The following is a 13,579-nucleotide window of genomic DNA, read 5'->3' on the forward strand; positions in this document are numbered from 1 at the left end:
AGAAGAAGAAGAAGAAGAAGAAGAAGAAGAAGAAGAAGAAGAAGAAGAAGAAGAAGAAGAAGAAGAAGAAGAAGAAGAAGAAGAAGAAGTTGATTCAAATTCATTTTTTGTATGTTGTGGTAAATTACTGTTCTTAAATACTAAACACAATATATAACATGTAAACGCACTAGTGAACGTTAGGTGGAAGAACAAGCTAAAAAATTATTCCCAAATGTTTTGTGTTTGACATTTTCCTTCTATTTGGGATCATGACACAGAATGGCAATGGCTGTAAGAACATGTTGTGAATATTTGATCCTAAGAACTTACAGTATTATTGAGACTATAGAAACAAAACAAGCAAATTACTTCCAACAGACCATAGTGTGCTTTCTCCAGTCCAATTAACACAGGTGACTACAGCTGTGATTCATCAGTCACATTTGCTATATAGCTCGAAAAGCTAAACCATTTTTGAGGAGATTTAAGAAGATTTGCAGTAACTGGATATAGACTGGTCTACTATAATCACCAATAGTGATACTGTGCCACTTGAACCAATTTAGAAAAGACCATGTCCTGCATTTCAAGAAATGTGAAACACTATCAGAAAGGATGTGTATTAAGTCCAACACAAAACAAACATTTTTGGTCTGCCACTTGAAGTTGTGTTTAGTTAAACAGAAAAGGAAAAAAAAATTGAGGGCTGAAGTGAATTTTCAGGAAACTGGTTTGGTATACTGTGTTTGAAATTTGTAAGTCTTACTCAGAGATCTTTGGCACTAGACGAAGGATAGTGTCCACTTTCCTTATAGCTAGAGAGTACATTGAGGAATAGTGAGAATAAAGTTTTGAGAGACTAAAAATATATGGGTGATTGACCATTCTCTCTCTCTTCTCAATTTAAAGCAATAAGTCTTAAAGACACTCTATGTTTATCTAGGAGAGGCAGAAATGCACTGAGTTAGGAGGTAAAACAATAATTGGAGGGCTAGCTATGCCTCACTGGTTAAAAGTTGTTGAAGTTCCTTTTGAGGCACCCATATCTAGGGGCTCATGACTGTCTGTAACATTCTAAAATTGTGGCTTAGGCTAGGACCTACATTCATGCACACAAACCCCCACATAAAGGCACACATAAATAAAAAAAAATAAACCTTAAAAACACAACTTGTGGAGATTTTCTAATTCCTTTATTAAAAAAAAGTTTAAGTAATGGGTATATTTCTAATCTCAGCAGTCAAAAGACAGAGGTAAGGGGATAACTGAGTTTGAGGCCAGACTAAGGATAGAGAAAAGAAGGAAGGGAAGAATAGAGAGAGGAAGGAGGGAGGAAGAAAGGGAGAGAGAGAAGGGGAATACTGTGTTTGTTCACCTAGAAAGTTACAGAATCAATATTTCCTCTGTTATTTTAGCTAATTTTTTTATTCCTAAACACATAGAGAAGAATAGATGTTTGTTTATATTTTTTCTTTAGAAATATCTGTGGAATGATTTTAATATGTATCCATCCAACTTGGGGGAATGTATCTTTGTCATATGTGTAAACTATATGAGTTTGTGAGAGTCTCCTCCACTAGGACTCCACCATACAATTATCTTTCTCAATAAGAGATTATTTGAGTCACTGAGCTTCCAGACAGTGAGCCAGTGTGAGATGACCACTAGTCCTACTCAGTGCAGGCCTGGAAGGGCAGACCACACCTAAGGTGACCCATGCAAGTTGTCATACTGCACAGGCATAACAGCACTAATGATACCACACCTAAGATCACTCCTGAGATGACCCAAGACTGTCAGATGGCTCAGGCACAATGAAGATGAGCAAGTAAGTAATGGAGAAAGGGAGAGAGAGAGAGAGAGAGAGAGAGAGAGAGAGAGAGAGAGAGAGAGAGAGAGAGAGAGGTGGGCACAATGAAGCAAGGCAGAAATGAAGACTAGAGGGTAGTGAGGTAGAGAGCCTGATGTGAGTAGGCAGTGGTGCCACCTGAGAGAATACAGTCCTGGACTGTACTGAGACTGGGGGACATCTCTGGGTCCATAGCCCTACAGCATCAGAGGTCTGGTATGTTTCCACCAAAGCCCAGGCAGAAGTCTCTGGTCTGCTACCTGGGGACATGTTGATGTCAGGGGACTGTGTAAAATTAGTCCCACCCCTCACCTGGGCATAGTGGCAGAGATATCCGTGGGCTTGTGAGAGCTGTAAAGATGACCTTACCCCTAGCCAGGTTCAGTATTCAGAAAAGCAGGGGCCCTACACATTGCCCAGCAATCACAGTAGAGCTAATCCTGGCTGTGGGAGTTATGGGGGAGCTGTGAGCATTGACTAGCTTATCCTGTCACTTGTCTTCTGTGTGATGTCATCCACAAGGAAAAGATATCTTCCTTCCCCTTCATCCCTTGCCTCCCCATAGCAGGCAGAAGGCCTGGCCCTGGAACCAGGAGAGTAGGAGAGTTAATTCCGCCCTTCACTGCACCATTCCAGAGATTGAAACCAACATCTCACCTGCGGAGCACAGTAGAACATGGGTGAGTTAGCCCTGAGGGGAGACAAATGACCTTTTCTCCTCTATTGTCCCTCCCCTCAATTCCCCTATGGCAGGTGGGAAAGCTGGCCTAAGGGTCATGAGAGTGGCAGAACTAGTGCTGTCCCTCATCAGCAGCAATACTAAAAAGTGTTGGTCTAGCACCTCTACTAGGAAATATACTACAGCTGGCCTTGTTGGTGTGGGCATGAATGAGCCAGCCGAGAGTCATGAGAGTAGAACAGTTGGCTCTACCCCTTGCTGGCAACAACACTGGAAAGGGCAATTGGGACAGGTCAAGAGCGCTCAACCTTGTGGTGTAGTGCAGGAGTGATTTGGGTCTGACCAACTCAGATAACCCTCAGACCTAGATATAGGGTTTTGTGTTAGCTCACCCCAACATCTACACCATTGATGAAATGCTGGGATGTGTTAAGGGGCCAGTCCTACAGGTACAACATTACAGGATCTTCATGACACAAGAAATCAGGATGTCCAAAAGGAGTCTTAGTGAGTTCAATGTTGATAGTGTAGCAGAAGTCAGAGGCCTTGAAACAGACCAATGACTCATTACAATGAACATTTGCAACCAAAGAAATGTGGATAAAAGGGTATACTGTGGGGCACACTGTGAAACACCATAATTTCCAGCATGAGGTCTTTTTCCCTTTTTCTATTTTGGAGTGAGGTTGCAAGGTGGAAGGCAGGGATAGGAGACAGGGAGATGAGTGCATGATGTGAAATTCACAAAAAATTAATAAAATTTTTTTTTAAAAAAACACAGCCATCAAATAACTAGAGAAATAGTGTTTTGAATAAATGCATTGCTGATTCTTTGTGAAGGTGAAATATTAGTTTGTAATAACAAAATAGCACATTAAATATTCCTTATGAATCTCAGTAGGAATAATTGGATCAGATTGGATGCCGTTGACTTACAAAGACTTCAATGGTAATATCATGAAGGATAGTTTCACAGATTATGATTTTCAGAAAATATCCTTATTAAAAAGAAGAGTATTTACAAGTTATCAACATTATATATTAAAGCAAGAATCTGAATTGCCTAGGGCTATTTTAATGGAGAAACTTCAAAGTGAATGGCTTGCTGTACATTCCTAGAAGTTGAAGCACGAAAGTGAAATGCTAGCAGAGATATTCCATGGCATCATTAAGAGAAAATTTCTATGGTTCTGCAGTCACCTTTGGCTGGATGCATTGTCACTCCAACTTCTGATTTCAGCAGACCTCCCTTTGCCTCCATTTCAACATGTGATAATCATACTGTAACTAACCAATAAAATGGTTTAGGACCCACTATATTTCAATGTGAGTTCATTTTAATTGCATGCATAATATATACTCACTAATAAGTGGATATTAACCCCCCCCAAAGGGCAGAATACCCAAGATATAGTCCATAGAACTCAAAAAGTTCAACAAACTGAAGGGCCTAAGTGAGGACACCTCAGACATACATGGGAGGGAGAAGAAAGCAATTTCTAGTGGGGAAGGAAGAAGGGAGGGACCTCGAGGGAAAGTGGATGAGGCATAGGAGGGGAGAGGGGAACTTGATCTGGTATTGGGTAAGGGAAAAGGACTAAAGCCCTAAAGGGCCATCAGAAAGAATGGAAACAGGCAACCTCAGGAGGTAGGAGGTCAGGGGGACCCTCCAGAATACACCAGAGACCTGGGATGTGGGAGACTTTTAAGACTCCAAGAGAGATGAAATGCCCCAGACAGTAGGGAGATCTCCAGCAGAAAGACAGGGCATCAAATGGGCAGGCGGTCATTGCCATCCCACAGTAAAATCTCTCACCCATAATTGTTCTTGTCTGAAAGAATTACAGGGATGGAAATGGAGAGGAGCCTGAGGAAAAAAAGGTCCAGTGACAGGCCCAATGTGGGATCCTGCTCAAGGGGAGGTCCCAAGGCCTGACACTATTACTGAGGCTATGGAGAACTCACAAAATGGATCTATCATGACCGCCCTCCAAAAGACCCAACAATCAACTGAAAGAGTCAGGTGCACCGTGACTATATTTGCACCCAACCAATGGACAGAAGCTACTGACCCCTGTGGTTGAATTAGGGAAATGCTGAAAGAAGCATAGTAGGAGAGTGACCCTGTAGAAGGACCAGCAGTCTCATTTAATCTGAACCCCTGAGATCTCTCAAACCCTGGACCACCAACCAGGCAGCGTACACTAGCTGATATGAGGCCCCCAACACATATACAGCAGAGGACTGCCAGTTCTGTGTTCAATCAGAGATGATGCACCTAACCCTCAAGAGACGGGAGGCCTTATGGAATTTAGAGGTCTGGTTGGGTGGGGGATGGGAACATCCTTGTGGAGAAGGGGTGCTAGGATTAGGTATGGGGTTTGGAACAGTCGGAGGGTGTACAGGGTTGGGGGAGGCACAGATAAAATCTGGAGTGTAAAAGAAAGAAAGAAAGAAAGAAAGAAAGAAAGAAAGAAAGAAAGAAAGAAAGAAAGAAAGAAAGAAAGAAAAGGACAAAATATATGTTAAAATGAAGTTTTATGTAAATTATAAAAATATGCCCAATATCTTTCCCCAAGATTTGGGTTTGTCTATTAATATTAACACATTAATTTAAATTAATTTTTTCATTTCTTTCATGTAGATTTTTTTTAGAACAAACCTTCAAATGATTTTTTCATTTGAAACTGTCTTTATTTTAGAGATTTATAATTATTGTTGCTTGGGTGGTTTTATTGAATATATCACAGGGAACACTAACTACAATAATAAAATACATGTTTTTAATAGATAGAAGGCTTCTCTCCCTTGCTTTTGATGAAGCTACAATGTATCATGGCAAAAGCCTATTTCAAACAACATGAAAGTTATTGTCTCCTAAATTTGGCAATAATAGAGAAGATGTAAAACTTACTGATACAGAAATAGGTCAGTGCTATCCATTTTAGATTCATGAAAATATCTCCTGTAAGTATTCAGAGGAGATAAGGGGAAGTGTGAATATTTATGTATTCTACCCCATAATTTTTTGGACTTTTAAAGAAAAACACTTTTCTAACATCATGATCCATGAAAGACAATATTGAGATAAGAGTAGTATATGTCTATATCTGCACAATACTCACAGTGACATCATTTTATGGCTGTTCATACATAACTTGAAGTGTTTGTTCTCATTTTATGTATATATTTATGCTTTCATTTCATTCTAACCTTGCTGCAGTAAAGGGCAAGTAGGAGGAGTAGTGATGGGAAGCTAATATTTTAGTGGGGTTTAATTCTCAAAACGAATTTGGCACTACATATTTTTAAAATATGCTTTATTGAAATATCATAATTACAGAATTGCATACTGTCCCTCTTACCCCTGCCACCCAACTCCAGCTAACACCCTCCAAACCCTTTCCTGTCCCCTACTTTCAATTTGGTAGCCTGTTTTTTTTGTTTTTTTGTTTTTTTTTTTTCTTGATTAGTATTGTTAAACACACACACACATCATGCATGCACATGTGCACAGACAAACATAGAGACAACAGACACACACACAGTATATACACCAATAATATTAATGAAAATTAGTGAGTCTGTTTTTGGTGGTGTGTGTTTCAAGGATGACAAATCCAGTTTGGACAACTTTATCTTTAGGAGAGGGTAACTCTGGATTTATCAGGACTGGGTTCCACATGATCTGTTGACCGATGCATTTTGTCCAGTTGAGTTTTCCTTTTATGGTATTATTTTCTGTTCAATGATGCTTTTTTGAGGGGTGGTAACTAAAGTTATCTGTGAGGAAAAATTTTCAAATTTAATAAGGTATTATACTGGCCCTGCGAGGTAGCAGTCGTATATTTTTTTCTAAGTTTCACTGGCCCTAGAAAGCTGGCTATGTTTCCCATACTGAGAGTAACTTCTTTTTGATTGACTTAACCTTAGCTCCAGTTACACAGCTTTGGTTTCCACAGTACAAGAGTATCTCGTACTGCACATGCTTCTATGCGGATCTTCCCTTACTGGTCATTGTTGTCACGCAGGTGGGGCTCTTTCCTTGCTTCATTCGCTTGACAGCTGGCATAGTACTTCCTAGAACCATGGAAGCCAGATGGTAGGAAAGAAGTTTGCAAGTCAGACTCAGCTGGAGTCCTCTGAGTACTGCATCTTTCACAATAGACAGCCAACTCAACCCCTGAGAGGTAACAGAGGGCTGTTTTAATGATCTCTGTTGTTCTAAGAGGCTGTTAGACAGCTTTAGCCAGCCCTCTGAAAAGGGATTTATTTTGCATAGTATGAAGATTTTTGTTAGCCTGTATGTGTGGAGTACTGTCATGCCAAAAGCTTTACATTTATGTATGTATGAATATATATATATAATCTTATATGTGTGTGTGTATATATATATATATATATATATATATATATATATATACACACACACATATATACTAAAGTAAACAAAAGAGTAAAATAAACAAAAGAATATATATAATCTTTTGTTATATATATATATATATATATATATGATCTTTTGTTTACTTTTAGTGTATGTTTAGGTAAATGTAAAGTACTATGTTTCTTTGAGTCTTTATCAACCTTGGTGTTAGTTGTCTCTTATCCTTCTTCTGTACTGACTCACCCTCCCTCCACCCAGTTTAAGACACCTTCATTATTATGTGGTTTCCCATTTCTTATCATATGACTTGTATAAGTGAAGAAGAAACCCACAGAGTATGGTTCAATCTTTGCCAGCTATACTTCTGACAGAGCATTAATATCCAGAATTAAAAAAAAATCCAAACCAACCCCCCACCCCCACCCCCACAAAAGAAACATAAGAAACGAAGAGTCAAGGAAAAAAATGACCCAAATCAAAAGGTAGCTAAGGACTCTGGAATGGAACTTTTTCATTGTCAATTTGAGTATATCTGGAAATAACATAACCCTCATGCAGTTGGATATACCTGTGAGGAATTGTTAGTTAACTGGATACTTTAAGATAGTAAGACTCACCTGTAGTAAGTTTATTTATTGGTTTGTTGTTGTTGTTGCTATTGTTGTTACAGTTTTCAGTTGAGGTATGTGTAAACTTTGCAGGACAATAGCTAGCTGGACAATGACTGGATTACTTCAAGTATGATAAAAATGTCTTGTAACATTTTTAATGAAGGAAAAAAGTCATATGAAAAATGAATATAAAATAAGAATACAAATCAATGTCATACGTATCTCTCAAAGCTAACAAAAATGTAATATTTGATAATACATCACATATTATACAAAAAGGAAACCAGAAGTAGGTGATTAGTAATTAATACATTTCATTGTATTTTAACTATAAAAATTACATTTCTGTTTAGCATGTTTTAAATTTAAATAAAAAGAAACATTGGAAATTAAAATTAGTTTGTATATATCTCTAAGCCAATTTTATGTCCAAACAATGTAATTAATAAATGTTGAATTGTAAAAATAAGTTATTGTTATATTAAAATTGCATCAAATTTATTCTTTTCTTGAAATATATTAACTATAAACTATTATAAATATATTCTATATGTAATATATATATACTAAAAATACTCATAAATGTAGCAATCAAAATTCAGCATGTTGCCAACTTAAATAACTGTGACTATATCTTAACTAGAACAAGTTTTAAAAAGGTATATACACAAACATAATTAATTCATGAATGAAAATTTCACACATGCATATACATTATATACATCTACATATACAATATTAACATATACAAATAATACACACACACACACACAAACACACACACACACACACACACACACACACATATACATATATGCTTCCAGAATCACAAACTTTAAATACAGGAGAGGCAAGAAAAATGATTCTTTGTCAATGAGTGTCATTACACATCTTATTTATAGTCATGGTATTTGAGAAAAAGATGTGACTTTATAATTGGCTTTTATTTTCTGTACTTACATGATTCTACACCTCAAACCTAAACAACACTTCTCAAAATGCTTGCTATCATTGGCAGCAAGGCTTACAGAATTTCTATTTTTAAGTACTTAGACATGGTCATTTTTTAAGTCCTGGGAAAGAGAAATGCAGATGCTTCTTATAGGAATACTTAGGCTTATGTGTAGATGTAATAAGGAATGCCAGCTTTGAAAGGGTGGTTATGGTCTGAGGCTGAACTCTAAGAATTGCCCCTTGACAATTTGGGGTTTCTAAGTTCTGGTGGCGGTTTGCCAGGAAGTTCTCAGAACTGTAGCAGTGTTCATCCACAGAACTGATTTGTATTTTTAGTTCAGGTCCTAGAATTTGCTAAAAGAGAAACAGCAAAGTAGGTAGGAGTCCTTGCCCTTTCAGGTTTACAGATGCTTGGCTTTGTTCTGTTTTATGTCATATAAGGAAGTGTGCATGTCTGGGATGCTGATATTCTTACTCTACCACAGCCATGACATTTTGTTTTCCCAGTTCGTGATTTCTCAGAATCAAAGGGAAGGGAATCAAAAACTGAATGAGATGAATCAGTATAGTATTTTGATACCTACTGTTCCTGTAAGTCATATACTTAATTTGAATGGTCATTTTATGCTTTGGTTTTAAGCTCTACCTCTTCTCTCCTGGAGTTAGTTTTGTAATATTACACTACTGTCAATATTATGGCTACCAGCCTTGATTTTCTTACTTCCACATATTTGTAACTCAAGCAATTTCCCAGAGTGGGAGGTTTAATTTGCTTGATTTTTTTTTTTTGTTACCGTTCTTATAGATAGGCATATAGGTAGATAATTAAATAAATGATAAATTATAATTACATTGGTAGATAGAAAATGGGATTGATTGAGAGATCATAGACAATTATACAGATATATGAAAGAGATGTTTATATAGATAGATATGCCAGTACATATGTGAACATTAGGGCTGCAGATATTACATAATTTCAGATATGGTATTTGCAAATTGAAGCAAAATTCCTTTATTCTGCTTTAATAACTAGTGTGCAATCATATGTTGTTCCATTTAAAGAAAGAGTTTTGATACCATAAAATGGTAGAAACCAACCATCTATTTTGTAGTTGCTCTGTTTATTCTTTTGGGATATTTCTAGTGCTCTGTGGAGAATAGTCTCCAGCAGACCCTTCACTTTGAAAGTTTATGGTAGAGTTTTATTGTAGAATGTTTCCCAGAACTTCATTAAGTTCAGGGGTCCTCCTGGAGTGCTTTCTCATGGAAGCTGCACACTAGATCATTTTATAGTCTCCCAGATGGAGGAGAAAGACACCATGACCTCTGTGTTTGAGTCGGGGCTTCTCTCATCATGCTGTAATTTCAGTATATGATATCAAAGTAGTATAATACATACCCTACTATGCTAATTAAAAATAGAAGATGGGTGTGAAAAACATTTTGAGTTCTTTATATGCATCTATTCACTGAATATGATTCTATTTTTCCATAATTGTTCTAGCTTTAGTACTGGAAGTTATCTTTCGGACATTGAAGCCAGATGAATTATATAAAACTTATCACAATTCCTCAGAATAGCCTGACTAAACAGAAAGCTTCTTTGTCATTAAAGGACCACATATTTGTTTTATTTTACTTAAACAGCTTTCAGTATCTATCACCTTAATCCTTGATAATGCCAGCTTCATTTGAACTTTTAAATAAGGTCTATGTTTTATAATGTTTTTCATGATTCAATGATACAAGAAGACCTGTGAACTCAAGAAGACATTGTTTGGCACATGTTAATACTTAATCCTTTTTTTTAATTGCTTGAAGTTTTAAAAGTCATTCAACTATATTCTATCATTTCTTTAAACACATGCATTTATGAACATTCATTTGGTGTGTTAAAAGTAGCATATATATGTAAAAACTACAGACATAGCAATGAAAGTAACTTCCTTGTCTTTCTAATCTCAGGATTCTATAAAATTTAAGTTTATCAATTTAAAAGTATTGTTGGTAGTAACATTTAATTCACCAAAGAAAGTTAATCCAGGAAAAGGTACAATAAGAAATGTGGCTGTAAAGTATATTGTATTTGAGATACAGTAAATTAAAAAAGTCTTTTCAAATGGAGGCTGTGGCACCGACAACATATAGAATGTGGGTTTACATGAATATGGTCTTTGTTGCTTTTCTAGTTTCAATAAGAACATACCCTAATAATGCTAAGTTAGAGGAGAAAGAGTTTATTTCACTTCACAGTTCCAAGTTATAGTCCATCAGAGGGGAGAAGTCATAGAAGAAAAGATACGGTGGCAGGAGTGTGGGAGTAGACACATTATATCCACTATCAGGAACAGAGAGCAAGAAGTGCATACATGCCTGGATTTAGATGCCATTTCTTCTTTACTCATTCCAGGGCACACCCTAGAAAATACTGCAAACCAAATTCAGGGTAAATAGTCTCACATAAATTTTCAGTTAACAAAATTAGGAAAAAACAATTATAACAATGACAAAAGGACAGTCTAAGTTAGACAATTACTCATTAGGACTCTATTCCCAAGGATTTTATATTATATAAAGTTGATAAAATATCTATCATATCTCTCCTTGAGTATACAAGAATTTTGCAAATTCAAGCCAGCTCAAATGGCATCATAGGAGGAGGGATTCATGAAGCCCCACCCCTAACTGATGAGCTCTCAGCAATTGATGCCTATGTGGAAAGGAAAAGTCAGTTTTGTTCAGGAACCTTTGCCTCAGCCAAACATCCCATAGCCATGTTCAGTGAAGCATCAGTAGAGGTGTTTAAAGGGTATTAACAAGAAAGAGAAAAACAGAGAGCACACTGAGTTTGGGAAGGGAAAGTGTGTGTGTGTGTGTGGGGGGGGTGAGTTAGGGAGTGGTCTATAAGGATAAAATGGAGATGAGAAAATGGCAGCTGATTTGATCCAAACAGAATATAAGCATGTGTGAGTACAAATCAAATACTTAAAATTTTAAAAATCCCAAAAACAGAACATGAAAAAAATGGAATAAAAAGAAGAAAGACTTGGTAAGTTTTACCCTATCATACAAACAACACTTTAAATTCATTACATATGCATTCAAATTAGTGAGTATGAACAAAACAGGGGTACATAGGGGGAAAATCATCTGAGTTAGAGGGAGGTACTTAAAGCCACAACCCTGCTTATGTGGAGTTTTCCAGATCCATTACCGATTGAACTTCTCTGATTAGTGTAAGCAAAGCATTTGGATTCCTCATTCAATACTACTATCCATACAAATTACTGCCTTTCCCATTTAACCAAAAGGCACAGAAAGCTTTAAGAAGAACTGTGTCCAGGGATACCTGAACAATGCAGGATTCACACTGCAGTCAGAGGCCATCTTCTCTTCACAGCCTGATCCTGACTTCCCTGGAAAGCAAAAGCCACACCTTGGTGTTGTTCTGTTGTCATCTGAGATAGTGCTCTGCTAGCGTGTCCTCATGCGGAATTTTGTTAGAAGAATAAAGTGAATATTGGAGAAAAAGAAATTTAATGGTTTAAATAGTCACCATTTCAAAGGCCTTAAATTCCAGGAAACTATGATGCTGAATGTTCAAAAATTTGTCATTTGATGATGCAGTTAATACCTCTCCCCGGCGCTTTCTGAGGGTAATACCTCTCCCCGGCGCTTTCTGAGGGGAAGAAGCCTGTCTTAGTTTGCTCCGATTTTCCAAATATTCCATGAGTTGATGAGTAGTTTTGAATTGTGGGACAAATGGGACCAAGTACACAGAGTTACACATTTTACATTGATGTCAATGTATGAATAATTTCTAGACTCAAATGCACAAAATACATTTCTAATTATATCTCAGAGAAGTTAATATTGGGCTGATGCAGCTCACAGGTTAAGAGCATTGGCTGTTCTTCCAAAAGCTTGGGATTGTTCCAAGAACACATAAGGCAGCTGGCAACAGGCATGAGTTTTGTGTTTAGACATAAGACATATATATTATATGGCATATATATATATATATATATATATATATGTCACATAATAACAAATAAACAAATATCATGGACAGCTATGGTTTACTAGCAAAACCAAAATAATGTATTTTATTTCTATCTTTACTTTTATACAAAGTATCAGAACTTATAAAGATAGATTGTAAAATAAGTCTAGTTCAATATTACTGATAGTTTATCTAGAAGCAGAAGAACTAAGTGTATTTTGTTGTTACTTAATTTTTCAGTTTCCAAAGTGTGACGTGAAAGTTAACTTTGTTGTAGGTATGAAAGGAATATTTAGATTTAGTAAAAATTCAGTAAATTATAGCTATTATATTTATTGATAATAAACTTCACCTATCTTTCTCTCAAATGAGAATTTTTCTTTTCTTTTATTAAAAATATAGCTATACTTTCCCCTCCTCCTCCCAGTTCCCCTTTAACCTTTCCCCTATCTGGATCTACATTTTTTTCTTTCTCTTATTAGAAAAGAAACAGGCATCTAAGTAATGATAAAAATAAGAGAAATAAACAAACAAATTGAAATATGACAAAACAACCAAAAAAGAAAAAGACTTAAAGAAAAAGTACAAGATATACATATACACACAGTGATATGCTTGTTGTCACAAATAGGAATCCCATAAAACCCCAAACTGGGAGCTATACTATATATGCAAAAGACCTATAAGGTAAATTTATTTATATTTATCAATATATTTTTCGTAAACTAGAAAAATATTTGATGTATACTCATACTAGTCTTCAGATGTTCTGAAGATTAGCTCTTCTAGTAAAAGAAGAATGTGGGTCTTGTAGAAGCTTAATGTTTGACATTCATTTCTACATTTCACACAGATACACAGATACCCACACACCACACTCAATACAGATACATACACACAAACACACACAGGTCTACATGCACACATGTACCCACTGACATGCATAACACATGCACACACACACACAGACACATACCACCCAGACATACACACACAGACATACCATATACATATCATACATACACACGCACACACATATACACATACCACCTAGATATATGCACACAAACATACCATACATATAACACACACACAGAACCAGGCACACACA

Source organism: Mus caroli, chromosome 3, assembly GCF_900094665.2.
Source record: "Mus caroli chromosome 3, CAROLI_EIJ_v1.1, whole genome shotgun sequence".
In the NCBI taxonomy this organism is placed as follows: domain Eukaryota; kingdom Metazoa; phylum Chordata; class Mammalia; order Rodentia; family Muridae; genus Mus; species Mus caroli.